We start from the raw sequence: 24,349 nt of genomic DNA, 5'->3' as shown, positions 1-24,349 counted from the left end.
AATCATGTAGGAGTTTGATAAATTAGATGATATGGGGGAATATTGCTGGTATCAGGTGCAAATAACATAACTATGATAATATAATAGTATGCACACCCCCATGGCAAAGAATGGAAGCATTTTTGGTTTGTTCTACAGGTGTTTATGATCACTGAATGGTTTCTAAAATGTTTGAGTATTGGTTTAAAATTTATTTCAATTACATTTTTCCAGCAAGCCAAAATGTAGTCGGCAGTATTTGAACACGCGCTGGGAGACCCCAATGGATTTCTAGTCCATCGCCAAAACCAATCGGCAGTGAATACATACATATTTTATAATGTGTCATATTTGTTAACTATTTTTACAATAAATATTTATACAAGGTCCCACTGAGATTTGAACTCGGATCACTGGATTCAGAGTCCAGAGTGCTAACCATTACACCATGGAACCTATTGACATAGTATGCTGGGCTGTAACAGTCCACATATAATAAACTGTATACTAAACTGGAGGTGCTTAAAATTTTTGAAATGCTACCAATCTATTTGCATATTGTTAAGGCCGGATTATGGACCACATGGGTCAGGGGCTAAAATGTTTCAGGGCCTATACTGAGAAGGGGAGGAGCTGTGACCAGTGCTATGTGGATGTAGCCAGATCCAAGTGGGTGTGTACAACGCCTACACTGTCAGCCCCAATTTCTCTCTAAATACAGAAAAGTAGAAAAATAACATAGTTTGATGAGAAAACTAAAACTACAATTTTAATACTTATGATTCATGGCCAACCGTACAGTTGATGGTGGGCCTATTTTCATGTGGAGGACTGTAGCTCCATCCACCCCATTGTTATTCTCGCCCTGTGTATTGTTTTCAACTCTATGTATAAATAACTTTTTATGGCAAACCAGAAAAACCCTCTGCTACCTTCTTGAGTGCTGTAGCAATGCATTTCACATCCCAGATTGTGATTGCCCAAAATGGTGATATGATGATTTTTTTAGAGAAAGCTAAAGTACATGGTGATATGGTAAATCATGTAGGAGTTTGATAAATTAGATGATATGGGGGAATATTGCTGGTATCAGGTGCAAATAACATAACTATGATAATAGAATAGTAGGCATACCCCCATGGCAAAGAAAGGAAGCATTTTTGTTTTATTCTACAGGTGTTTATGATCACTGAATGGATTCTAAAATGTTTGAGTATTGGTCTAAAATTTACTTCAATTACATTTTTCCAGCAAGCCAAATTGTAGTCGGCAGTATTTGAACACGAGTTGGGAGACCCCAATGGATTTCTAGTCCATCGCCAAAACCACTTGGCCACGAATACATACATATTTTATTAAGTGTCATATTTGTTTTCTATTTTCACAATAAACATTTAAACAAGGTCCCACCGAGATTTGAACTCAGATCGCTGGATTCCGAGACCAGAGTGCTAACCATTACACCATGGAACCTATCGACACTTTATGACAGGCTGTAACCGTACACATATAACAAACTGTATACTAACCTGGAGGTGCTTAAAATCTTTGAAATGCTACCAAACTATTTGCATATTGTTAATGCCGGATTAAGGGCCACATGGGTCAGGGGCTAAAATGTTTCAGGGACTATACTGGGAAGGGGAGGAGCTGTGACCAGTGCTATGTGGATGTAGCCAGATCCAAGTGGGTGTGTACAACGCCTACACTGTCATCCCCAATTTCTCTCTAAATACAGAAAAGTAGAAAAATAACATACTTTGATGAGAAAACTAAAATGACAATTTTAATACTTATGATTTATGGCCAACCGTACAGTTGATGATGGGCCTATTTTTATGTGGAGGACTGTAGCTCCATCCACCCCATTGTTATTCTCGCCCTGTGTATTGTTTTCAACTCTATGTATAAATAACTTTTTATGGCAAACCAGAAAAACCCTCTGCTACCTTCTTGAGTGCTGTAGCAATGGATTTCACATCCCAGATTGTGATTGCCCAAAATGGTGATATGATGATTTTTTTAGAGAAAGCTAAAGTACATGGTGATATGGTAAATCATGTAGGAGATTGATAAATTAGATGATATGGGAGAATATTGCTGGTATCAGGTGCAAATAACATAACTATGATAATATAATAGTATGCACACCCCCATGGCAAAGAAAGGAAGCATTTTTGGTTTATTCTACAGGTGTTTATGATCACTGAATGGTTTCTAAAATGTTTGAGTATTGGTTTAAAATTTATTTCAATTACATTTTTCCAGCAAGCCAAAATGTAGTCGGCAGTATTTGAACACGCGCTGGGAGACCCCAATGGATTTCTAGTCCATCGCCAAAACCAATCGGCCATGAATACATAAAATTTTATAATGTGTCATATTTGTTAACTATTTTTACAATAAATATTTATACAAGGTCCCACTGAGATTTGTACTCAGATCACTGGATTCAGAGTCCAGAGTGCTAACCATTACACCATGGAACCTATTGACGTAGTATGCTGGGCTGTAACAGTCCACATATAATAAACTGTATACTAAACTGGAGGTGCTTAAAATCTTTGAAATGCTACCAATCTATTTGCATATTGTTAAGGCCGGATTAAGGACCACATGGGTCAGGGGCTAAAATGTTTCAGGGCCTATACTGAGAAGGGGAGGAGCTGTGACCAGTGCTATGTGGATGTATCCAGATCCAAGTGGGTGTGTACAACGCCTACACTGTCATCCCCAATTTCTCTCTAAATACAGAAAAGTAGAAAAATAACATACTTTGATGAGAAAACTAAAACTACAATTTTAGTACTTATGATTGATGGCCAACCGTACAGTTGATGGTGGGCCTATTTTTATGTGGAGGACTGTAGCTCCATCCACCCCATTGTTATTTTCGCCCTGTGTATTGTTTTCAACTCTATGTATAAATAACTTTTTATGGCAAACCAGGAAAACCCTCTGCTACCTTTTTGAGTGCTGTAGCAATGGATTTCACATGCCAGACTGTGATTGCCCAAAATGGTGATATGATGATTTTTTAGAGAAAGCTAAAGTACATGGTGATATGGTAAATCATGTAGGAGTTTGATAAATTAGATGATATGGGGGAATATTGCTGGTATCAGGTGCAAATAACATAACTATGATAATAGAATAGTAGGCACACCCCCATGGCAAAGAAAGGAAGCATTTTTGGTTTATTCTACAGGTGTTTATGATCACTGAATGGATTCTAAAACGTTTGAGTATTGGTCTAAAATTTACTTCAATTACATTTTTCCAGCAAGCCAAATTGTAGTCGGCAGTATTTGAACACGAGTTGGGAGACCCCAATGGATTTCTAGTCCATCGCCAAAACCACTCGGCCACGAATACATACATATTTTATTAAGTGTCATATTTGTTTTCTATTTTCATAATAAACATTTAAACAAGGTCCCACCGAGATTTGAACTCAGATCGCTGGATTCACGAGTCCAGAGTGCTAACCATTACACCATGGAACCTATCGACACTTTATGACAGGCTGTAACCGTACACATATAACAAACTGTATACTAACCTGGAGGTGCTTAAAATCTTTGAAATGCTACCAAACTATTTGCATATTGTTAATGCCGGATTAAGGGCCACATGGGTCAGGGGCTAAAATGTTTCAGGGACTATACTGAGAAGGGGAGGAGCTGTGACCAGTGCTATGTGGATGTAGCCAGATCCAAGTGGGTGTGTACAACGCCTACACTGTCATCCCCAATTTCTCTCTAAATACAGAAAAGTAGAAAAATAACATACTTTGATGAGAAAACTAAAACTACAATTTTATTACTTATGATTTATGGCCAACCGTACAGTTGATGGTGGGCCTATTTTTATGTGGAGGACTGTAGCTCCATCCACCCCATTGTTATTCTCACCCTGTCTATTGTTTTCAACTCTATGTATAAATAACTTTTTATGGCAAACCAGAAAAACCCTCTGCTACCTTTTTGAGTGCTGTAGCAATGGATTTCACATCCCAGACTGTCATTGCCCAAAATGGTGATATGATGATTTTTTAGAGAAAGCTAAAGTACATGGTGATATGGTAAATCATGTAGGAGATTGATAAATTAGATGATATGGGAGAATATTGCTGGTATCAGGTGCAAATAACATAACTATGATAATATAATAGTATGCACACCCCCATGGCAAAGAATGGAAGCATTTTTGGTTTATTCTACAGGTGTTTATGATCACTGAATCGTTTCTAAAATGTTTGAGTATTGGTTTAAACTTTATTTCAATTACATTTTTCCAGCAAGCCAAAATGTAGTCGGCAGTATTTGAACACGCGCTGGGATACCCCAATGGATTTCTAGTCCATCGCCAAAACCAATCGGCAGAGAATACATACATATTTTATAATGTGCCATATTTGTTAACTATTTTTACAATAAATATTTATACAAGGTCCCACTGAGATTTGAACTTGGATCACTGGATTCAGAGTCCAGAGTGCTAACCATTACACCATGGAACCTATTGACATAGTATGCCGGGCTGTAACAGTCCACATATAATAAACTGTATACTAAACTGGAGGTGCTTAAAATCTTTGAAATGCTACCAATCTATTTGCATATTGTTAAGGCCGGATTAAGGACCACATGGGTCAGGGGCTAAAATGTTTCAGGGCCTATACTGAGAAGGGGAGGAGCTGTGACCAGTGTTATGTGGATGTAGCCAGATCCAAGTGGGTGTGTACAACGCCTACACTGTCAGCCCCAATTTCTCTCTAAATACAGAAAAGTAGAAAAATAACATAGTTTGATGAGAAAACTAAAACTACAATTTTAATACTTATGATTTATGGCCAACCGTACAGTTGATGGTGGGCCTATTTTCATGTGGAGGACTGTAGCTCCATCCACCCCATTGTTATTCTCGCCCTGTGTATTGTTTTCAACTCTATGTATAAATAACTTTTTATGGCAAACCAGAAAAACCCTCTCCTACCTTCTTGAGTGCTGTAGCAATGGATTTCACATCCCAGATTGTGATTGCCCAAAATGGTGATATGATGATTTTTTTAGAGAAAGCTAAAGTACATGGTGATATGGTAAATCATGTAGGAGTTTGATAAATTAGATGATATGGGGGAATATTGCTGGTATCAGGTGCAAATAACATAACTATGATAATAGAATAGTAGGCACACCCCCATGGCAAAGAAAGGAAGGATTTTTGGTTTATTCTACAGGTGTTTATGATCACTGAATGGATTCTAAAACGTTTGAGTATTGGTCTAAAATTTACTTCAATTACATTTTTCCAGCAAGCCAAATTGTAGTCGGCAGTATTTGAACACGAGTTGGGAGACCCCAATGGATTTCTAGTCCATCGCCAAAACCACTCGGCCACGAATACATACATATTTTATTAAGTGTCATATTTGTTTTCTATTTTCACAATAAACATTTAAACAAGGTCCCACCGAGATTTGAACTCAGATCGCTGGATTCCGAGTCCAGAGTGCTAACCATTACACCATGGAACCAATTACACTTTACGCCGGGCTGTAACAGTACACATATAATAAACTGTGTACTAACCTGGAGGTGCTTAAAATTTTTGAAATGCTACCAAACTATTTGCATATTGTTAATGCCGGATTAAGGGCCACATGGGTCAGGGGCTAAAATGTTTCAGGGACTATACTGAGAAGGGGAGGAGCTGTGACTAGTGCTATGTGGATGTAGCCAGATCCAAGTGGGTGTGTACAACGCCTACACTGTCATCCCCAATTTCTCTCTAAATACAGAAAAGTAGAAAAATAACATACTTTGATGAGAAAACTAAAACTACAATTTTATTACTTATGATTTATGGCCAACCCTACAGTTGATGGTGGGCCTATTTTTATGTGGAGAACTGTAGCTCCATCCACCCCATTGTTATTCTCACCCTGTCTATTGTTTTCAACTCTATGTATAAATAACTTTTTATGGCAAACCAGAAAAACCCTCTGCTACCTTTTTGAGTGCTGTAGCAATGGATTTCACATCCCAGACTGTCATTGCCCAAAATGGTGATATGATGATTTTTTAGAGAAAGCTAAAGTACATGGTGATATGGTAAATCATGTAGGAGATTGATAAATTAGATGATATGGGAGAATATTGCTGGTATCAGGTGCAAATAACATAACTATGATAATATAATAGTATGCACACCCCCATGGCAAAGAATGGAAGCATTTTTGGTTTATTCTACAGGTGTTTATGATCACTGAATGGTTTCTAAAATGTTTGAGTATTGGTTTAAAATTTATTTCAATTACATTTTTCCAGCAAGCCAAAATGTAGTCGGCAGTATTTGAACACGCGCTGGGAGACCCCAATGGATTTCTAGTCCATCGCCAAAACCAATCGGCAGAGAATACATACATATTTTATAATGTGCCATATTTGTTAACTATTTTTACAATAAATATTTATACAAGGTCCCACTGAGATTTGAACTTGGATCACTGGATCCAGAGTCCAGAGTGCTAACCATTACACCATGGAACCTATTGACATAGTATGCCGGGGCTGTAACAGTCCACATATAATAAACTGTATACTAAACTGGAGGTGCTTAAAATCTTTGAAATGCTACCAATCTATTTGCATATTGTTAAGGCCGGATTAAGGACCACATGGGTCAGGGGCTAAAATGTTTCAGGGCCTATACTGAGAAGGGGAGGACCTGTGACCAGTGTTATGTGGATGTAGCCAGATCCAAGTGGGTGTGTACAACGCCTACACTGTCAGCCCCAATTTCTCTCTAAATACAGAAAAGTAGAAAAATAACATAGTTTGATGAGAAAACTAAAACTACAATTTTAATACTTATGATTTATGGCCAACCGTACAGTTGATGGTGGGCCTGTTTTCATGTGGAGGACTGTAGCTCCATCCACCCCATTGTTATTCTCGCCCTGTGTATTGTTTTCAACTCTATGTATAAATAACTTTTTATGGCAAACCAGAAAAACCCTCTGCTACCTTCTTGAGTGCTGTAGCAATGGATTTCACATCCCAGATTGTGATTGCCCAAAATGGTGATATGATGATTTTTTTAGAGAAAGCTAAAGTACATGGTGATATGGTAAATCATGTAGGAGTTTGATAAATTAGATGATATGGGGGAATATTGCTGGTATCAGGTGCAAATAACATAACTATGATAATAGAATAGTAGGCACACCCCCATGGCAAAGAAAGGAAGGATTTTTGGTTTATTCTACAGGTGTTTATGATCACTGAATGGATTCTAAAACGTTTGAGTATTGGTCTAAAATTTACTTCAATTACATTTTTCCAGCAAGCCAAATTGTAGTCGGCAGTATTTGAACACGAGTTGGGAGACCCCAATGGATTTCTAGTCCATCGCCAAAACCACTCGGCCACGAATACATACATATTTTATTAAGTGTCATATTTGTTTTCTATTTTCACAATAAACATTTAAACAAGGTCCCACCGAGATTTGAACTCAGATCGCTGGATTCCGAGTCCAGAGTGCTAACCATTACACCATGGAACCTATCGACACTTTATGACAGGCTGTAACCGTACACATATAACAAACTGTATACTAACCTGGAGGTGCTTAAAATCTTTGAAATGCTACCAAACTATTTGCATATTGTTAATGCCGGATTAAGGGCCACATGGGTCAGGGGCTAAAATGTTTCAGGGACTATACTGAGAAGGGGAGGAGCTGTGACCAGTGCTATGTGGATGTAGCCAGATCCAAGTGGGTGTGTACAACGCCTACACTGTCATCCCCAATTTCTCTCTAAATACAGAAAAGTAGAAAAATAACATACTTTGATGAGAAAACTAAAACTACAATTTTATTACTTATGATTTATGGCCAACCGTACAGTTGATGGAGGGCCTATTTTTATGTGGAGAACTGTAGCTCCATCCACCCCATTGTTATTCTCACCCTGTCTATTGTTTTCAACTCTATATATAAATAACTTTTTATGGCAAACCAGAAAAACCCTCTGCTACCTTATTGAGTGCTGTAGCAATGGATTTCACATCCCAGACTGTCATTGCCCAAAATGGTGATATGATGATTTTTTAGAGAAAGCTAAAGTACATGGTGATATGGTAAATCATGTAGGAGTTTGATAAATTAGATGATATGGGGGAATATTGCTGGTATCAGGTGCAAATAACATAACTATGATAATAGAATAGTAGGCACACCCCCATGGCAAAGAAAGGAAGCATTTTTGGTTTATTCTACAGGTGTTTATGATCACTGAATGGATTCTAAAACATTTGAGTATTGGTCTAAAATTTACTTCAATTAAATTTTTCCAACATGCCAAATTGTAGTCGGCAGTATTTGAACACGAGTTGGGAGACCCCAATGGATTTCTAGTCCATCGCCAAAACCACTCGGCCACGAATACATACATATTTTATTAAGTGTCATATTTGTTTTCTATTTTCACAATAAACATTTAAACAAGTTCCCACCGAGATTTGAATTCAGATTGCTGGATTCCGAGTCCAGAGTGCTAACCATTACACCATGGAACCTATCGACACTTTATGACAGGCTGTAACCGTACACATATAACAAACTGTATACTAACCTGGAGGTGCTTAAAATCTTTGAAATGCTACCAAACTATTTGCATATTGTTAATGCCGGATTAAGGGCCACATGGGTCAGGGGCTAAAATGTTTCAGGGACTATACTGAGAAGGGGAGGAGCTGTGACCAGTGCTATGTGGATGTAGCCAGATCCAAGTGGGTGTGTACAACGCCTACACTGTCATCCCCAATTTCTCTCTAAATACAGAAAAGTAGAAAAATAACATACTTTGATGAGAAAACTAAAACTACAATTTTATTACTTATGATTTATGGCCAACCGTACAGTTGATGGTGGGCCTATTTTTATGTGGAGAACTGTAGCTCCATCCACCCCATTGTTATTCTCACCCTGTCTATTGTTTTCAACTCTATTTATAAATAACTTTTTATGGCAAACCAGAAAAACCCTCTGCTACCTTTTTGAGTGCTGTAGCAATGGATTTCACATCCCAGACTGTCATTGCCCAAAATGGTGATATGATGATTTTTTAGAGAAAGCTAAAGTACATGGTGATATGGTAAATCATGTAGGAGTTTGATAAATTAGATGATATGGGGGAATATTGCTGGTATCAGGTGCAAATAACATAACTATGATAATAGAATAGTAGGCACACCCCCATGGCAAAGAAAGGAAGCATTTTTGGTTTATTCTACAGGTGTTTATGATCACTGAATGGATTCTAAAATGTTTGAGTATTGGTCTAAAATTTACTTCAATTACATTTTTCCAGCAAGCCAAATTGTAGTCGGCAGTATTTGAACACGAGTTGGGAGACCCCAATGGATTTCTAGTCCATCGCCAAAACCACTCGGCCACGAATACATACATATTTTATTAAGTGTCATATTTGTTTTCTATTTTCACAATAAACATTTAAACAAGGTCCCACCGAGATTTGAACTCAGATCGCTGGATTCCGAGTCCAGAGTGCTAACCATTACACCATGGAACCTATCGACACTTTTTGACAGGCTGTAACCGTACACATATAACAAACTGTATACTAACCTGGAGGTGCTTAAAATCTTTGAAATGCTACCAAACTATTTGCATATTGTTAATGCCGGATTAAGGGCCACATGGGTCAGGGGCTAAAATGTTTCAGGGACTATACTGAGAAGGGGAGGAGCTGTGACCAGTGCTATGTGGATGTAGCCAGATCCAAGTGGGTGTGTACAACGCCTACACTGTCATCCCCAATTTCTCTCTAAATACAGAAAAGTAGAAAAATAACATACTTTGATGAGAAAACTAAAACTACAATTTTATTACTTATGATTTATGGCCAACCGTACAGTTGATGGTGGGCCTATTTTTATGTGGAGGACTGTAGCTCCATCCACCCCATTGTTATTCTCACCCTGTCTATTGTTTTCAACTCTATGTATAAATAACTTTTTATGGCAAACCAGAAAAACCCTCTGCTACCTTTTTGAGTGCTGTAGCAATGGATTTCACATCCCAGACTGTCATTGCCCAAAATGGTGATATGATGATTTTTTAGAGAAAGCTAAAGTACATGGTGATATGGTAAATCATGTAGGAGATTGATAAATTAGATGATATGGGAGAATATTGCTGGTATCAGGTGCAAATAACATAACTATGATAATATAATAGTATGCACACCCCCATGGCAAAGAATGGAAGCATTTTTGGTTTATTCTACAGGTGTTTATGATCACTGAATGGTTTCTAAAATGTTTGAGTTTTGGTTTAAAATTTATTTCAATTACATTTTTCCAGCAAGCCAAAATGTAGTCGGCAGTATTTGAACACGTGCTGGGAGACCCCAATGGATTTCTAGTCCATCGCCAAAACCAATCGGCAGAGAATACATACATATTTTATAATGTGCCATATTTGTTAACTATTTTTACAATAAATATTTATACAAGGTCCCACTGAGATTTGAACTTGGATCACTGGATTCAGAGTCCAGAGTGCTAACCATTACACCATGGAACCTATTGACATAGTATGCCGGGCTGTAACAGTCCACATATAATAAACTGTATACTAAACTGGAGGTGCTTAAAATCTTTGAAATGCTACCAATCTATTTGCATATTGTTAAGGCCGGATTAAGGACCACATGGGTCAGGGGCTAAAATGTTTCAGGGCCTATACTGAGAAGGGGAGGAGCTGTGACCAGTGCTATGTGGATGTAGCCAGATCCAAGTGGGTGTGTACAACGCCTACACTGTCAGCCCCAATTTCTCTCTAAATACAGAAAAGTAGAAAAATAACATAGTTTGATGAGAAAACTAAAACTACAATTTTAATACTTATGATTTATGGCCAACCGTACAGTTGATGGTGGGCCTATTTTCATGTGGAGGACTATAGCTCCATCCACCCCATTGTTATTCTCGCCCTGTGTATTGTTTTCAACTCTATCTATAAATAACTTTTTATGGCAAACCAGAAAAACCCTCTGCTACCTTCTTGAGTGCTGTAGCAATGGATTTCACATCCCAGATTGTGATTGCCCAAAATGGTGATATGATGATTTTTTTAGAGAAAGCTAAAGTACATGGTGATATGGTAAATCATGTAGGAGTTTGATAAATTAGATGATATGGGGGAATATTGCTGGTATCAGGTGCAAATAACATAACTATGATAATAGAATAGTAGGCACACCCCCATGGCAAAGAAAGGAAGCATTTTTGGTTTATTCTACAGGTGTTTATGATCACTGAATGGATTCTAAAATGTTTGAGTATTGGTCTAAAATTTACTTCAATTACATTTTTCCAGCAAGCCAAATTGTAGTCGGCAGTATTTGAACACGAGTTGGGAGACCCCAATGGATTTCTAGTCCATCGCCAAAACCACTCGGCCACGAATACATACATATTTTATTAAGTGTCATGTTTGTTTTCTATTTTCACAATAAACATTTAAACAAGGTCCCACCGAGATTTGAACTCAGATTGCTGGATTCCGAGTCCAGAGTGCTAACCATTACACCATGGAACCTATCGACACTTTATGACAGGCTGTAACCGTACACATATAACAAACTGTATACTAACCTGGAGGTGCTTAAAATCTTTGAAATGCTACCAAACTATTTGCATATTGTTAATGCCGGATTAAGGGCCACATGGGTCAGGGGCTAAAATGTTTCAGGGACTATACTGGGAAGGGGAGGAGCTGTGACCAGTGCTATGTGGATGTAGCCAGATCCAAGTGGGTGTGTACAACGCCTAACCTGTCATCCCCAATTTCTCTCTAAATACAGAAAAGTAGAAAAATAACATACTTTGATGAGAAAACTAAAACTACAATTTTATTACTTATGATTTATGGCCAACCGTACAGTTGATGGTGGGCCTATTTTTATGTGGAGGACTGTAGCTCCATCCACCCCATTGTTATTCTCACCCTGTCTATTGTTTTCAACTCTATGTATAAATAACTTTTTATGGCAAACCAGAAAAACCCTCTGCTACCTTTTTGAGTGCTGTAGCAATGGATTTCACATCCCAGACTGTCATTGCCCAAAATGGTGATATGATGATTTTTTAGAGAAAGCTAAAGTACATGGTGATATGGTAAATCATGTAGGAGATTGATAAATTAGATGATATGGGGGAATATTGCTGGTATCAGGTGCAAATAACATAACTATGATAATATAATAGTAGGCACACCCCCATGGCAAAGAAAGGAAGCATTTTTGGTTTATTCTACAGGTGTTTATGATCACTGAATGGATTCTAAAATGTTTGAGTATTGGTTTAAAATTTATTTCAATTACATTTTTCCAGCAAGCCAAAATGTAGTCGGCAGTATTTGAACACGCGCTGGGAGACCCCAATGGATTTCTAGTCCATCGCCAAAACCAATCGGCAGAGAATATATACATATTTTATAATGTGTCATATTTGTTAACTATTTTTACAATAAAGATTTATACAAGGTCCCACTGAGATTTGAACTCGGATCACTGGATTCAGACTCCAGAGTGCTAACCATTACACCATGGAACCTATTGACATAGTATGCCAGGCTGTAACAGTCCACATATAATAAACTGTATACTAAACTGGAGGTGCTTAAAATCTTTGAAATGCTACCAAACTATTTGCATATTGTTAAGGCCGGATTAAGGGCCACATGGGTCAGGGGCTAAAATGTTTCAGGGCCTATACTGAAAAGGGGAGGAGCTGTGACCAGTGCTATGTGGATGTAGCCAGATCCAAGTGGGTGTGTACAGCGCCTACACTGTCCGCCCCAATTTCTCTCTAAATACAGAAAAGTAGAAAAATAACATAGTTTGATGAGAAAACTAAAGCTACAATTTTAGTACTTATGATTTATGGCCATCCATATAGTTGATGGTGGGCCTATTTTTATGTGGAGGACTGTAGCTCCATCCACCCAATTGTTATTCTCACCCTGTCTATTGTTTTCAACTCTATGTATAAATAACTTTTTCTGGCAAACCAGAAAATCCCTCTGCTACCTTTTTGAGTGCTGTAGCAATGGATTTCATATCCCAGATTGTGATTGCGCAAAATGGTGATATGATGATTTTTTAGAGAAAGCTAAAGTACATGGTGATATGGTAAATCATGTAGGAGATTGATAAATTAGATGATATGGGGGAATATTGCTGGTATCAGGTGCAAATAACATAACTATGATAATAGAATAGTAGGCACACCCCCATGGCAAAGAAAGGAAGCATTTTTGGTTTATTCTACAGGTGTTTATGATCACTGAATGGATTCTAAAATGTTTGAGTATTGGTCTAAAATTTACTTCAATTACATTTTTCCAGCAAGCCAAATTGTAGTCGGCAGTATTTGAACACGAGTTGGGAGACCCCAATGGATTTCTAGTCCATCGCCAAAACCACTCGGCCACGAATACATACATATTTTATTAAGTGTCATATTTGTTTTCTATTTTCACAATAAACATTTAAACAAGGTCCCACCGAGATTTGAACTCAGATCGCTGGATTCCGAGTCCAGAGTGCTAACCATTACACCATGGAACCTATCGACACTTTATGACAGGCTGTAACCGTACACATATAACAAACTGTATACTAACCTGGAGGTGCTTAAAATCTTTGAAATGCTACCAAACTATTTGCATATTGTTAATGCCGGATTAAGGGCCACATGGGTCAGGGGCTAAAATGTTTCAGGGACTATACTGAGAAGGGGAGGAGCTGTGACCAGTGCTATGTGGATGTAGCCAGATCCAAGTGGGTGTGTACAACGCCTACACTGTCATCCCCAATTTCTCTCTAAATACAGAAAAGTAGAAAAATAACATACTTTGATGAGAAAACTAAAACTACAATTTTATTACTTATGATTTATGGCCAACCGTACAGTTGATGGTGGGCCTATTTTTATGTGGAGGACTGTAGCTCCATCCACCCCATTGTTATTCTCACCCTGTCTATTGTTTTCAACTCTATGTATAAATAACTTTTTATGGCAAACCAGAAAAACCCTCTGCTACCTTTTTGAGTGCTGTAGCAATGGATTTCACATCCCAGACTGTCATTGCCCAAAATGGTGATATGATGATTTTTTAGAGAAAGCTAAAGTACATGGTGATATGGTAAATCATGTAGGAGATTGATAAATTAGATGATATGGGAGAATATTGCTGGTATCAGGTGCAAATAACATAACTATGATAATATAATAGTATGCACACCCCCATGGCAAAGAATGGAAGCATTTTTGGTTTATTCTACAGGTGTTTATGATCACTGAATGGTTTCTAAAATGTTTGAGTTTTGGTTTAAAATTTATTTCAATTACATTTTTCCAGCAAGCCAAAATGTAGTCGGCAGTATTTGAACACGTGCTGGGAGACCCCAATGGATTTCTAGTCCATCGCCAAAACCAATCGGCAGAGAATACATACATATTTTATAATGTGCCATATTTGTTAACTATTTTTACAATAAATATTTATACAAGGTCCCACTGAGATTTGAACTTGGATCACTGGATTCAGAGTCCAGAGTGCTAACCATTACACCATGGAACCTATTGACATAGTATGCCGGGCTGTAACAGTCCACATATAATAAACTGTATACTAAACTGGAGGTGCTTAAAATCTTTGAAATGCTACCAATCTATTTGCATATTGTTAAGGCCGGATTAAGGACCACATGGGTCAGGGGCTAAAATGTTTCAGGGCCTATACTGAGAAGGGGAGGAGCTGTGACCAGTGCTATGTGGATGTAGCCAGATCCAAGTGGGTGTGTACAACGCCTACACTGTCAGCCCCAATTTCTCTCTAAATACAGAAAAGTAGAAAAATAACATAGTTTGATGAGAAAACTAAAACTACAATTTTAATACTTATGATTTATGGCCAACCGTACAGTTGATGGTGGGCCTATTTTCATGTGGAGGACTATAGCTCCATCCACCCCATTGTTATTCTCGCCCTGTGTATTGTTTTCAACTCTATCTATAAATAACTTTTTATGGCAAACCAGAAAAACCCTCTGCTACCTTCTTGAGTGCTGTAGCAATGGATTTCACATCCCAGATTGTGATTGCCCAAAATGGTGATATGATGATTTTTTTAGAGAAAGCTAAAGTACATGGTGATATGGTAAATCATGTAGGAGTTTGATAAATTAGATGATATGGGGGAATATTGCTGGTATCAGGTGCAAATAACATAACTATGATAATAGAATAGTAGGCACACCCCCATGGCAAAGAAAGGAAGCATTTTTGGTTTATTCTACAGGTGTTTATGATCACTGAATGGATTCTAAAATGTTTGAGTATTGGTCTAAAATTTACTTCAATTACATTTTTCCAGCAAGCCAAATTGTAGTCGGCAGTATTTGAACACGAGTTGGGAGACCCCAATGGATTTCTAGTCCATCGCCAAAACCACTCGGCCACGAATACATACATATTTTATTAAGTGTCATGTTTGTTTTCTATTTTCACAATAAACATTTAAACAAGGTCCCACCGAGATTTGAACTCAGATTGCTGGATTCCGAGTCCAGAGTGCTAACCATTACACCATGGAACCTATCGACACTTTATGACAGGCTGTAACCGTACACATATAACAAACTGTATACTAACCTGGAGGTGCTTAAAATCTTTGAAATGCTACCAAACTATTTGCATATTGTTAATGCCGGATTAAGGGCCACATGGGTCAGGGGCTAAAATGTTTCAGGGACTATACTGGGAAGGGGAGGAGCTGTGACCAGTGCTATGTGGATGTAGCCAGATCCAAGTGGGTGTGTACAACGCCTAACCTGTCATCCCCAATTTCTCTCTAAATACAGAAAAGTAGAAAAATAACATACTTTGATGAGAAAACTAAAACTACAATTTTATTACTTATGATTTATGGCCAACCGTACAGTTGATGGTGGGCCTATTTTTATGTGGAGGACTGTAGCTCCATCCACCCCATTGTTATTCTCACCCTGTCTATTGTTTTCAACTCTATGTATAAATAACTTTTTATGGCAAACCAGAAAAACCCTCTGCTACCTTTTTGAGTGCTGTAGCAATGGATTTCACATCCCAGACTGTCATTGCCCAAAATGGTGATATGATGATTTTTTAGAGAAAGCTAAAGTACATGGTGATATGGTAAATCATGTAGGAGATTGATAAATTAGATGATATGGGGGAATATTGCTGGTATCAGGTGCAAATAACATAACTATGATAATATAATAGTAGGCACACCCCCATGGCAAAGAAAGGAAGCATTTTTGGTTTATTCTACAGGTGTTTATGATCACTGAATGGATTCTAAAATGTTTGAGTATTGGTTTAAAATTTATTTCAATTACATTTTTCCAGCAAGCCAAAATGTAGTCGGCAGTATTTGAACACGCGCTGGGAGACCCCAATGGATTTCTAGTCCATCGCCAAAACCAATCGGCAGAGAATATATACATATTTTATAATGTGTCATATTTGTTAACTATTTTTACAATAAAGATTTATACAAGGTCCCACTGAGATTTGAACTCGGATCACTGGATTCAGACTCCAGAGTGCTAACCATTACACCATGGAACCTATTGACATAGTATGCCAGGCTGTAACAGTCCACATATAATAAACTGTATACTAAACTGGAGGTGCTTAAAATCTTTGAAATGCTACCAAACTATTTGCATATTGTTAAGGCCGGATTAAGGGCCACATGGGTCAGGGGCTAAAATGTTTCAGGGCCTATACTGAAAAGGGGAGGAGCTGTGACCAGTGCTATGTGGATGTAGCCAGATCCAAGTGGGTGTGTACAGCGCCTACACTGTCCGCCCCAATTTCTCTCTAAATACAGAAAAGTAGAAAAATAACATAGTTTGATGAGAAAACTAAAACTACAATTTTAATACTTATGATTTATGGCCAACCGTACAGTTGATGGTGGGCCTATTTTCATGTGGAGGACTGTAGCTCCATCCACCCCATTGTTATTCTCGCCCTGTCTATTGTTTTCAACTCTATGTATAAATAACTTTTTATGGCAAACCAGAAAAACCCTCTGCTACCTTCTTGAGTGCTGTAGCAATGGATTTCACATCCCAGATTGTGATTGCCCAAAATGGTGATATGATGATTTTTTTAGAGAAAGCTAAAGTACATGGTGATATGGTAAATCATGTAGGAGTTTGATAAATTAGATGATATGGGGGAATATTGCTGGTATCAGGTGCAAATAACATAACTATGATAATAGAATAGTAGGCATACCCCCATGGCAAAGAAAGGAAGCATTTTTGTTTTATTCTACAGGTGTTTATGATCACTGAATGGATTCTAAAATGTTTGAGTATTGGTCTAAAATTTACTTCAATTACATTTTTCCAGCAAGCCAAATTGTAGTCGGCAGTATTTGAACACGAGTTGGGAGACCCCAATGGATTTCTAGTCCATCGCCAAAACCACTCGGCTACGAATACATACATATTTTATTAAGTGTCATATTTGTTTTCTATTTTCACAATAAACATTTAAACAAGGTCCCACTGAGATTTGAACTCAGATCACTGGATTCCGAGTCCAGAGTGCTAACCATTACACCTTGGAACCTATCAACACTTTATGACAGGCTGTAACCATACACATATAACAAACTGTATACTAACCTGGAGGTGCTTAAAATCTTTGAAATGCTACCAAACTATTTGCATATTGTTAATGCCGGATTAAGGGCCACATGGGTCAGGGGCTAAAATGTTTCAGGGACTATACTGAGAAGGGGAGGAGCTGTGACCAGTGCTATGTGGATGTAGCCAGATCCAAGTGGGTGTGTACAACGCCTACACTGTCATCCCCAATTTCTCTCTAAATACAGAAAAGTAGAAAAATAACATACTTTGATGAGAAAACTAAAATGACAATTTTAATACTTATGATTTATGGCCAACCGTACAGTTGATGATGGGCCTATTTTTATGTGGAGGACTGTAGCTCCTTCCACCCCATTGTTATTCTCGCCCTGTGTATTGTTTTCAACTCTATGTATAAATAACTTTTTATGGCAAACCAGAAAAACCCTCTGCTACCTTCTTGAGTGCTGTAGCAATGGATTTCACATCCCAGATTGTGATTGCCGAAAATGGTGATATGATGATTTTTTTAGAGAAAGCTAAAGTACATGGTGATATGGTAAATCATGTAGGAGATTGATAAATTAGATGATATGGGAGAATATTGCTGGTATCAGGTGCAAATAACATAACTATGATAATATAATATTATGCACACCCCCATGGCAAAGAAAGGAAGCATTTTTGGTTTATTCTACAGGTGTTTATGATCACTGAATGGTTTCTAAAATGTTTGAGTATTGGTTTAAAATTTATTTCAATTACATTTTTCCAGCAAGCCATAATGTAGTCGGCAGTATTTGAACACGCGCTGGGAGACCCCAATGGATTTCTAGTCCATCGCCAAAACCACTCGGCCACGAATACATACATATTTCATAAAGTGTCATATTTTTTTACTATTTTTACAATAAATATTAAAACAAGTTCCCACCGATATTTGAACTCGGATCGCTGGATTCAGAGTCCAGAGTGCTAACCATTACACCATAGAACCTATCAACACATTAAGTCAGGCTATAATCGTACACATATAATAAACTGTATACTAACCTGGAGGTGCTTCAAATCTTTGAAATGCTACCAAACTATTTGCTAATTTTTTAAGCCGGATTAAGGGGCACATGGGTGAGGGGCTAAAATATTTCAGGGCCTATACTGAGAAAGGGAGGAGCTGTGACCAGTGCTATGTGGATGTAGCCAGATCCAAGTGGGTGTGTACAACGCCTACACTGTCATTCCCAATTTCTCTCTAAATACAAAAAAGTATAAAAATATCATAGTTTGATGAGAAAACTAAAACTACAATTTTAATACTTATGATTTATGGCCAACCGTCCAGTTGATGGTGGGCCTATTTTTATGTGGAGGACTGTAGCTCCATCCACCCCATTGTTATTCTCGCCCTGTGTATTGTTTTCAACTATATGTATAAATAACTTTTTATGGCAAACCAGAAAAACCCTCTGCTACCTTTTTGAGTGCTGTAGCAATGGATTTCACATCCCAGATTGTGATTGCCCAAAATGGTGATATGATGATTTTTTAGAGAAAGCTAAAGTACATGGTGATAAGGTAAATCATGTTGGAGTTTGATAAATTAGATGATATGGGGGAATATTGCTGGTATCAGGTGCAAATTACATAACTGTGATAATAGAATAGTAGGCACACCACCATGGCAAAGAAAGGTAGCATTTTTGGTTTATTCTACAGGTGTTTATGATCACTCAATGGTTTCTAAAACGTTTGAGTATTGTTTTAAAATTTATTTCAATTACATTTTTCCAGCAAGCCAAAATGTAGTCGGCAGTATTTGAACACGAGCTGGGAGACCCCAACGGATTTCTAGTCCATCGCCAAAACCACTCGGCCACGAATACATACATATTTTATAAAGTGTCATATTTGTTTACTATTTTTACAATAAATATTTAAACAAGATCCCACTGAGATTTGAACTCGGATCACTGGATTCAGAGTCCAGAGTGCTAACCATTACACCATGGAACCAATTACACTTTACGCCGGGCTGTAACAGTACACATATAATAAACTGTGTATTAACCTGGAGGTGCTTAAAATTTTTGAAATGCTACCAAACTATTTGCATATTGTTAAGGCCGGATTAAGGGCCTCATGGGTCAGGGGCTAAAATGTTTCAGGGCATATACTGAGAAGGGGAGGAGATGTGACCAGTGCTATGTTGATGTAGCCAGATCCAAGTGGGTGTGTACAACGCCTACACTGTCATCCCCAATTTCTCTCTAAATACAGAAAAGTAGAAAAATAACATAGTTTGATGAGAAAACTAAAGCTACAATTTTAGTACTTATGATTTATGGCCATCCATATAGTTGATGGTGGGCCTATTTTTATGTGGAGGACTGTAGCTCCATCCACCCAATTGTTATTCTCACCCTGTCTATTGTTTTCAACTCTATGTATAAATAACTTTTTCTGGCAAACCAGAAAATCCCTCTGCTACCTTTTTGAGTGCTGTAGCAATGGATTTCATATCCCAGATTGTGATTGCGCAAAATGGTGATATGATGATTTTTTAGAGAAAGCTAAAGTACATGGTGATATGGTAAATCATGTAGGAGATTGATAAATTAGATGATATGGGGGAATATTGCTGGTATCAGGTGCAAATAACATAACTATGATAATATAATAGTAGGCACACCCCCATGGCAAAGAAAGGAAGCATTTTTGGTTTATTCTACAGGTGTTTATGATCACTGAATGGTTTCTAAAATGTTTGAGTATTGGTTTAAAATTTATTTCAATGACATTTTTCCAGCAAGCCAAAATGTAGTCGGCAGTATTTGATCAAGTGCTGGGAGACCTCAATGGATTTCTAATCCATCGCCAAAACCACTTTGCCACAAATACATACATATTTTATAAAGTGTCATATTTGTTAACTATTTTTACAATAAAAATTTAAACAAGGTCCCACTGAGATTTGAACTCGGATCGCTGGATTCAGCGTCCAGAGTGCTAACCATTACACCATGGAACCTATTGAAACGTTATGCCACTCTGTAACCGTACACATATAATAAACTGTATACTAACCTGGAGGTGCTTAAAATCTTTGAAATGCTACCAAACTATTTGCATATTGTTAAGGCCAGATAAAGGGTCACATGGGTCAGGGGCTAAAATGTTTCAGGGCCTATACTGAGAAGGGAAGGAGCTGTGACCAGTGCTATGTGGATGTAGCCAGATCCAAGTGGGTGTGTGTACAATGCCTACACTGTCATCCCCAATTTCTTTCTAAATACAGAAAAGTAGAAAAATAACATAGTTTGATGAGAAAACTAAAACTACAATTTTAGTACTTATGATTTATGGCCAACCGTACAGTTGATGGTGGGCCTATTTTTATGTGGAGGACTGTAGCTCCATCCACCCCATTGTTATTCTCGCCCTGTGTATTGTTTTCAACTCTATGTATAAATAACATTTTATGGCAAACCAGAAAAACTCTCTGCTACCTTTTTGAGTGCTGTAGCAATGGATTTCACATCCCAGATTGTGACTGCCCAAAATGGTGATATGATGATTTTTTAGAGAAAGCTAAAATAAATGGTGTTATGGAAAATCATGTAGGACATTGATAAATTAGATGATATGGGGGAATATTCCTGGTATCAGGTGCAAATAACATAACTATGATAATAGAATAGTAGGCACACCTCCATGGCAAAGAAAGGAAGCATTTTTGGTTTATTCTACAGGTGTTTATGATCACTCAATGGTTTCTAAAACGTTTGAGTATTGTTTTAAAATTTATTTCAATTTAATTTTTCCAGCAAGCCAAAATGTAGTTGGCAGTATTTGAACAAGCGCTGGGAAACCCCAATGGATTTCTAGTCCATCGCCAAAACCACTCGGCCACGAATTCATACCAATTTTATAAAGGGTCATATTTTTTTACTATTTTCACAATAAATATTTAAACAAGGTCCCACTGAGATTTGAACTCGGATCACTGGATTCAGAGTCCAGAGTGCTAAACATTACACCATGGAACCTATTGACACTTTATGCTGGGCTGTAACCGTACACATATAATAAACTGTGTACTAACCTGGAGGTGCTTAAAATTTTTGAAACGCTACCAAACTATTTGCCTATTGTTAAGGCCGGATTAAGGGCCACATGGGTCAGGGGCTAAAATGTTTCAGGGCCTATACTGAGAATGGGAGGAGATGTGACCAGTGCTATGTGGATGTAGCCAGATCCAAGTGGGTGTGTACAACGCCTACACTGTCATCCCCAATTTCTCTCTAAATACAGAAAAGTAGAAAAATAACATAGTTTGATGAGAAAACTAAAACTACAATTTTAGTACTTTGATTTATGGCCATCCGTATAGTTGATGGTGGGCCTATTTTTATGTGGAGGACTGTAGCTCCATCCACCCCATTGTTATTCTCACACTGTCTATTGTTTTCAACTCTATGTATAAATAACTTTTTATGGCAAACCAGAAAAACCCTCTGCTACCTTTTTGAGTGCTGTAGCAATGGATTTCACATCCCAGATTGTGATTGCCCAAAATGGTGAAATTATGATTTTTTAGAGAAAGCTAAAGTAAATGGTGATATGGTAAATCATGTAGGATATTGATAAATTAGATGATATGGGGAAATATTGCTGGTATCAGATGCAAATAACATAACTATGATAATAGAATAGTAGGCACACCCCCAAGGCAAAGAAAGGAAGCATTTTTGGTTTATTCTACAGGTGTTTATGATCACTCAATGGTTTCTGAAACGTTTGAGTATTGGTTTTAAATTAATTTCAATGACATTTTTCCAGCAAGCCAAAATGTAGTCGGCAGTATTTGAACACGAGCTGGGAGACCCCAATGGATTTCTAGTCCATCGCCAAAACCACTCAGCCACGAATACATACATATTTTATAAAGTGTCATATTTGTTTACTATTTTCACAATAAACATTTAAACATGGTCCCACCGAGATTTGAACTCAGATCGCTGGATTCCAAGTCCAGAGTGCTAACCATTACACCTTGGAATCTATCGACACTTTATGTCAGGCTGTAACCGTACACATATAGTAAACTGTATACTAACCTGGAGTTGCTTAAAATCTTTGAAATGCTACCAAACTATTAGCATATTGTTAAGGCCGGAATAAGGGCCACATGGGTCAGGGGCTAAAATGTTTCAGGGCCTATACTGAAAAGGGGAGGAGCTGTGACCAGTGCTATGTGGATGTAGCCAGATCCAAGTGGGTGTGTACAACAACTACACTGTCAGCCCCAATTTCTCTCTAAATACAGAAAAGTAGAAAAATAACATAGTTTGATGAGAAAACTAAAACTACAATTTTAATACTTATGATTTATGGCCAACCGTACAGTTGATGGTGGGCCTATTTTTATGTGGAGGACTGTAGCTCCATCTACCCCATTGTTATTCTCGCCTTGTGTATTGTTTTCAACTCTATGTAGAAATAACTTTTTATGGCAAACCAGAAAAACCCTCTGCTACCTTTTTGAGTGCTGTAGCAATGGATTTCACATCCCAGATTGTGATTGCGCAAAATGGTGATATGGTGATTTTTTAGAGAAAGCTAAAGTACATGGTGATATGGTAAATCATGTAGGAGATTGATAAATTAGATGATATGGGGGAATATTGCTGGTATCAGGTGCAAATAACATAACTATGATAATATAATAGTAGGCACACCCCCATGGCATAGAAAGGAAGCATTTTTGGTTTATTCTACTGGTGTTTATGATCACTGAATGGTTTATAAAACGTTTGAGTATTGGTCTAAAATTTATTTCAATTACATTTTTCCAGCAAGCCAAAATGTAGTCGGCAGTATTTGAACACGAGCTGGGAGACCCCAATGGATTTCTAGTCCATCGCCAAAACCACTTGGCCACGAATACATACATATTTCATAAAGTGACATATTTTTTTACTATTTTTCCAATAAATATTAAAACAAGTTCCCACCGATATTTGAACTCGGATCGCTGGATTCAGAGTCCAGAGTGCTAACCATTACACCATGGAACCTATCGACACATTATTCCAGTCTGTATCCGTACACATATAAGAAACTGTATACTAACCTGGAGGTGCTTAAAATCTTTGAAATGCTACCAAACTATTTGCATATTGTTAAGGCCAGATTAAGGGCCACATGGGTCAGGGGCTAAAATATTTCAGGGCCTATATTGAGAAGGGAAGGAGCTGTGACCAGTGCTATGTGGATGTAGCCAGATCCAAGTGGGTGTGTACAACGCCTACACTGTCATCCCCAATTTCTCTCTAAATACAGAAAAGTAGAAAAATAACATAGTTTGATGAGAAAATTAAACTACATTTTTAGTACTTATGATTTATGGCCAACCGTACAGTTGATGATGAGCCTATTTTAATGTGGAGGACTGTAGCTCCATCCACCCCATTGTTATTCTCTCCCTGTGTATTGTTTTCAACTCTATGTAGAAATAACTTTTTATGGCAAACCAGAAAAACCCTCTGCTACCTTTTTGAGTGCTGTAGCAATGGATTTCACATCCCAGATTGTGATTGCCCAAAATGGTGATAT

The 24,349-nt window shown here is 37.7% G+C and overlaps 19 non-coding genes across 19 annotated transcripts; all 19 read right to left on the bottom strand.

Moving 5' to 3' along the window:
• Nucleotides 1–363: 363 nt before the first annotated feature.
• On the bottom strand, nucleotides 364–435 carry TRNAQ-CUG (transfer RNA glutamine (anticodon CUG)). The gene has a single exon. It is a non-coding gene; the product is annotated as a tRNA-Gln (tRNA).
• A 945-nt stretch (nucleotides 436–1,380) lies between these two features.
• TRNAP-CGG (transfer RNA proline (anticodon CGG)) lies at nucleotides 1,381–1,452 on the bottom strand. Its single transcript has one exon. It is a non-coding gene; the product is annotated as a tRNA-Pro (tRNA).
• Nucleotides 1,453–2,396: 944 nt separating this feature from the next.
• TRNAQ-CUG (transfer RNA glutamine (anticodon CUG)) lies at nucleotides 2,397–2,468 on the bottom strand. Its single transcript has one exon. It is a non-coding gene; the product is annotated as a tRNA-Gln (tRNA).
• A 944-nt stretch (nucleotides 2,469–3,412) lies between these two features.
• Nucleotides 3,413–3,485, bottom strand: TRNAT-CGU (transfer RNA threonine (anticodon CGU)). Its single transcript has one exon. It is a non-coding gene; the product is annotated as a tRNA-Thr (tRNA).
• Nucleotides 3,486–4,429: 944 nt separating this feature from the next.
• On the bottom strand, nucleotides 4,430–4,501 carry TRNAQ-CUG (transfer RNA glutamine (anticodon CUG)). Its single transcript has one exon. It is a non-coding gene; the product is annotated as a tRNA-Gln (tRNA).
• Nucleotides 4,502–5,446: 945 nt separating this feature from the next.
• TRNAP-CGG (transfer RNA proline (anticodon CGG)) lies at nucleotides 5,447–5,518 on the bottom strand. Its single transcript has one exon. It is a non-coding gene; the product is annotated as a tRNA-Pro (tRNA).
• Nucleotides 5,519–6,461: 943 nt separating this feature from the next.
• Nucleotides 6,462–6,533, bottom strand: TRNAQ-CUG (transfer RNA glutamine (anticodon CUG)). Its single transcript has one exon. It is a non-coding gene; the product is annotated as a tRNA-Gln (tRNA).
• A 946-nt stretch (nucleotides 6,534–7,479) lies between these two features.
• Nucleotides 7,480–7,551, bottom strand: TRNAP-CGG (transfer RNA proline (anticodon CGG)). Its single transcript has one exon. It is a non-coding gene; the product is annotated as a tRNA-Pro (tRNA).
• Nucleotides 7,552–9,511: 1,960 nt separating this feature from the next.
• On the bottom strand, nucleotides 9,512–9,583 carry TRNAP-CGG (transfer RNA proline (anticodon CGG)). The gene has a single exon. It is a non-coding gene; the product is annotated as a tRNA-Pro (tRNA).
• A 944-nt stretch (nucleotides 9,584–10,527) lies between these two features.
• TRNAQ-CUG (transfer RNA glutamine (anticodon CUG)) lies at nucleotides 10,528–10,599 on the bottom strand. Its single transcript has one exon. It is a non-coding gene; the product is annotated as a tRNA-Gln (tRNA).
• Nucleotides 10,600–11,544: 945 nt separating this feature from the next.
• On the bottom strand, nucleotides 11,545–11,616 carry TRNAP-CGG (transfer RNA proline (anticodon CGG)). Its single transcript has one exon. It is a non-coding gene; the product is annotated as a tRNA-Pro (tRNA).
• A 944-nt stretch (nucleotides 11,617–12,560) lies between these two features.
• Nucleotides 12,561–12,632, bottom strand: TRNAQ-CUG (transfer RNA glutamine (anticodon CUG)). Its single transcript has one exon. It is a non-coding gene; the product is annotated as a tRNA-Gln (tRNA).
• A 944-nt stretch (nucleotides 12,633–13,576) lies between these two features.
• On the bottom strand, nucleotides 13,577–13,648 carry TRNAP-CGG (transfer RNA proline (anticodon CGG)). Its single transcript has one exon. It is a non-coding gene; the product is annotated as a tRNA-Pro (tRNA).
• Nucleotides 13,649–14,592: 944 nt separating this feature from the next.
• Nucleotides 14,593–14,664, bottom strand: TRNAQ-CUG (transfer RNA glutamine (anticodon CUG)). Its single transcript has one exon. It is a non-coding gene; the product is annotated as a tRNA-Gln (tRNA).
• A 945-nt stretch (nucleotides 14,665–15,609) lies between these two features.
• TRNAP-CGG (transfer RNA proline (anticodon CGG)) lies at nucleotides 15,610–15,681 on the bottom strand. The gene has a single exon. It is a non-coding gene; the product is annotated as a tRNA-Pro (tRNA).
• Nucleotides 15,682–16,625: 944 nt separating this feature from the next.
• On the bottom strand, nucleotides 16,626–16,697 carry TRNAQ-CUG (transfer RNA glutamine (anticodon CUG)). Its single transcript has one exon. It is a non-coding gene; the product is annotated as a tRNA-Gln (tRNA).
• A 945-nt stretch (nucleotides 16,698–17,642) lies between these two features.
• TRNAP-CGG (transfer RNA proline (anticodon CGG)) lies at nucleotides 17,643–17,714 on the bottom strand. Its single transcript has one exon. It is a non-coding gene; the product is annotated as a tRNA-Pro (tRNA).
• Nucleotides 17,715–19,675: 1,961 nt separating this feature from the next.
• Nucleotides 19,676–19,747, bottom strand: TRNAQ-CUG (transfer RNA glutamine (anticodon CUG)). The gene has a single exon. It is a non-coding gene; the product is annotated as a tRNA-Gln (tRNA).
• A 1,961-nt stretch (nucleotides 19,748–21,708) lies between these two features.
• Nucleotides 21,709–21,780, bottom strand: TRNAQ-CUG (transfer RNA glutamine (anticodon CUG)). Its single transcript has one exon. It is a non-coding gene; the product is annotated as a tRNA-Gln (tRNA).
• Between the last annotated feature and the right edge of the window lie 2,569 nt (nucleotides 21,781–24,349).

The sequence above is a fragment of the Taudactylus pleione genome, unplaced genomic scaffold (genome assembly GCF_031769625.1).
Source record: "Taudactylus pleione unplaced genomic scaffold, aTauple2 ptg000085l, whole genome shotgun sequence".
Taxonomy (NCBI): domain Eukaryota; kingdom Metazoa; phylum Chordata; class Amphibia; order Anura; family Myobatrachidae; genus Taudactylus; species Taudactylus pleione.
This window is presented reverse-complemented; position numbering and strand designations above follow the sequence as displayed.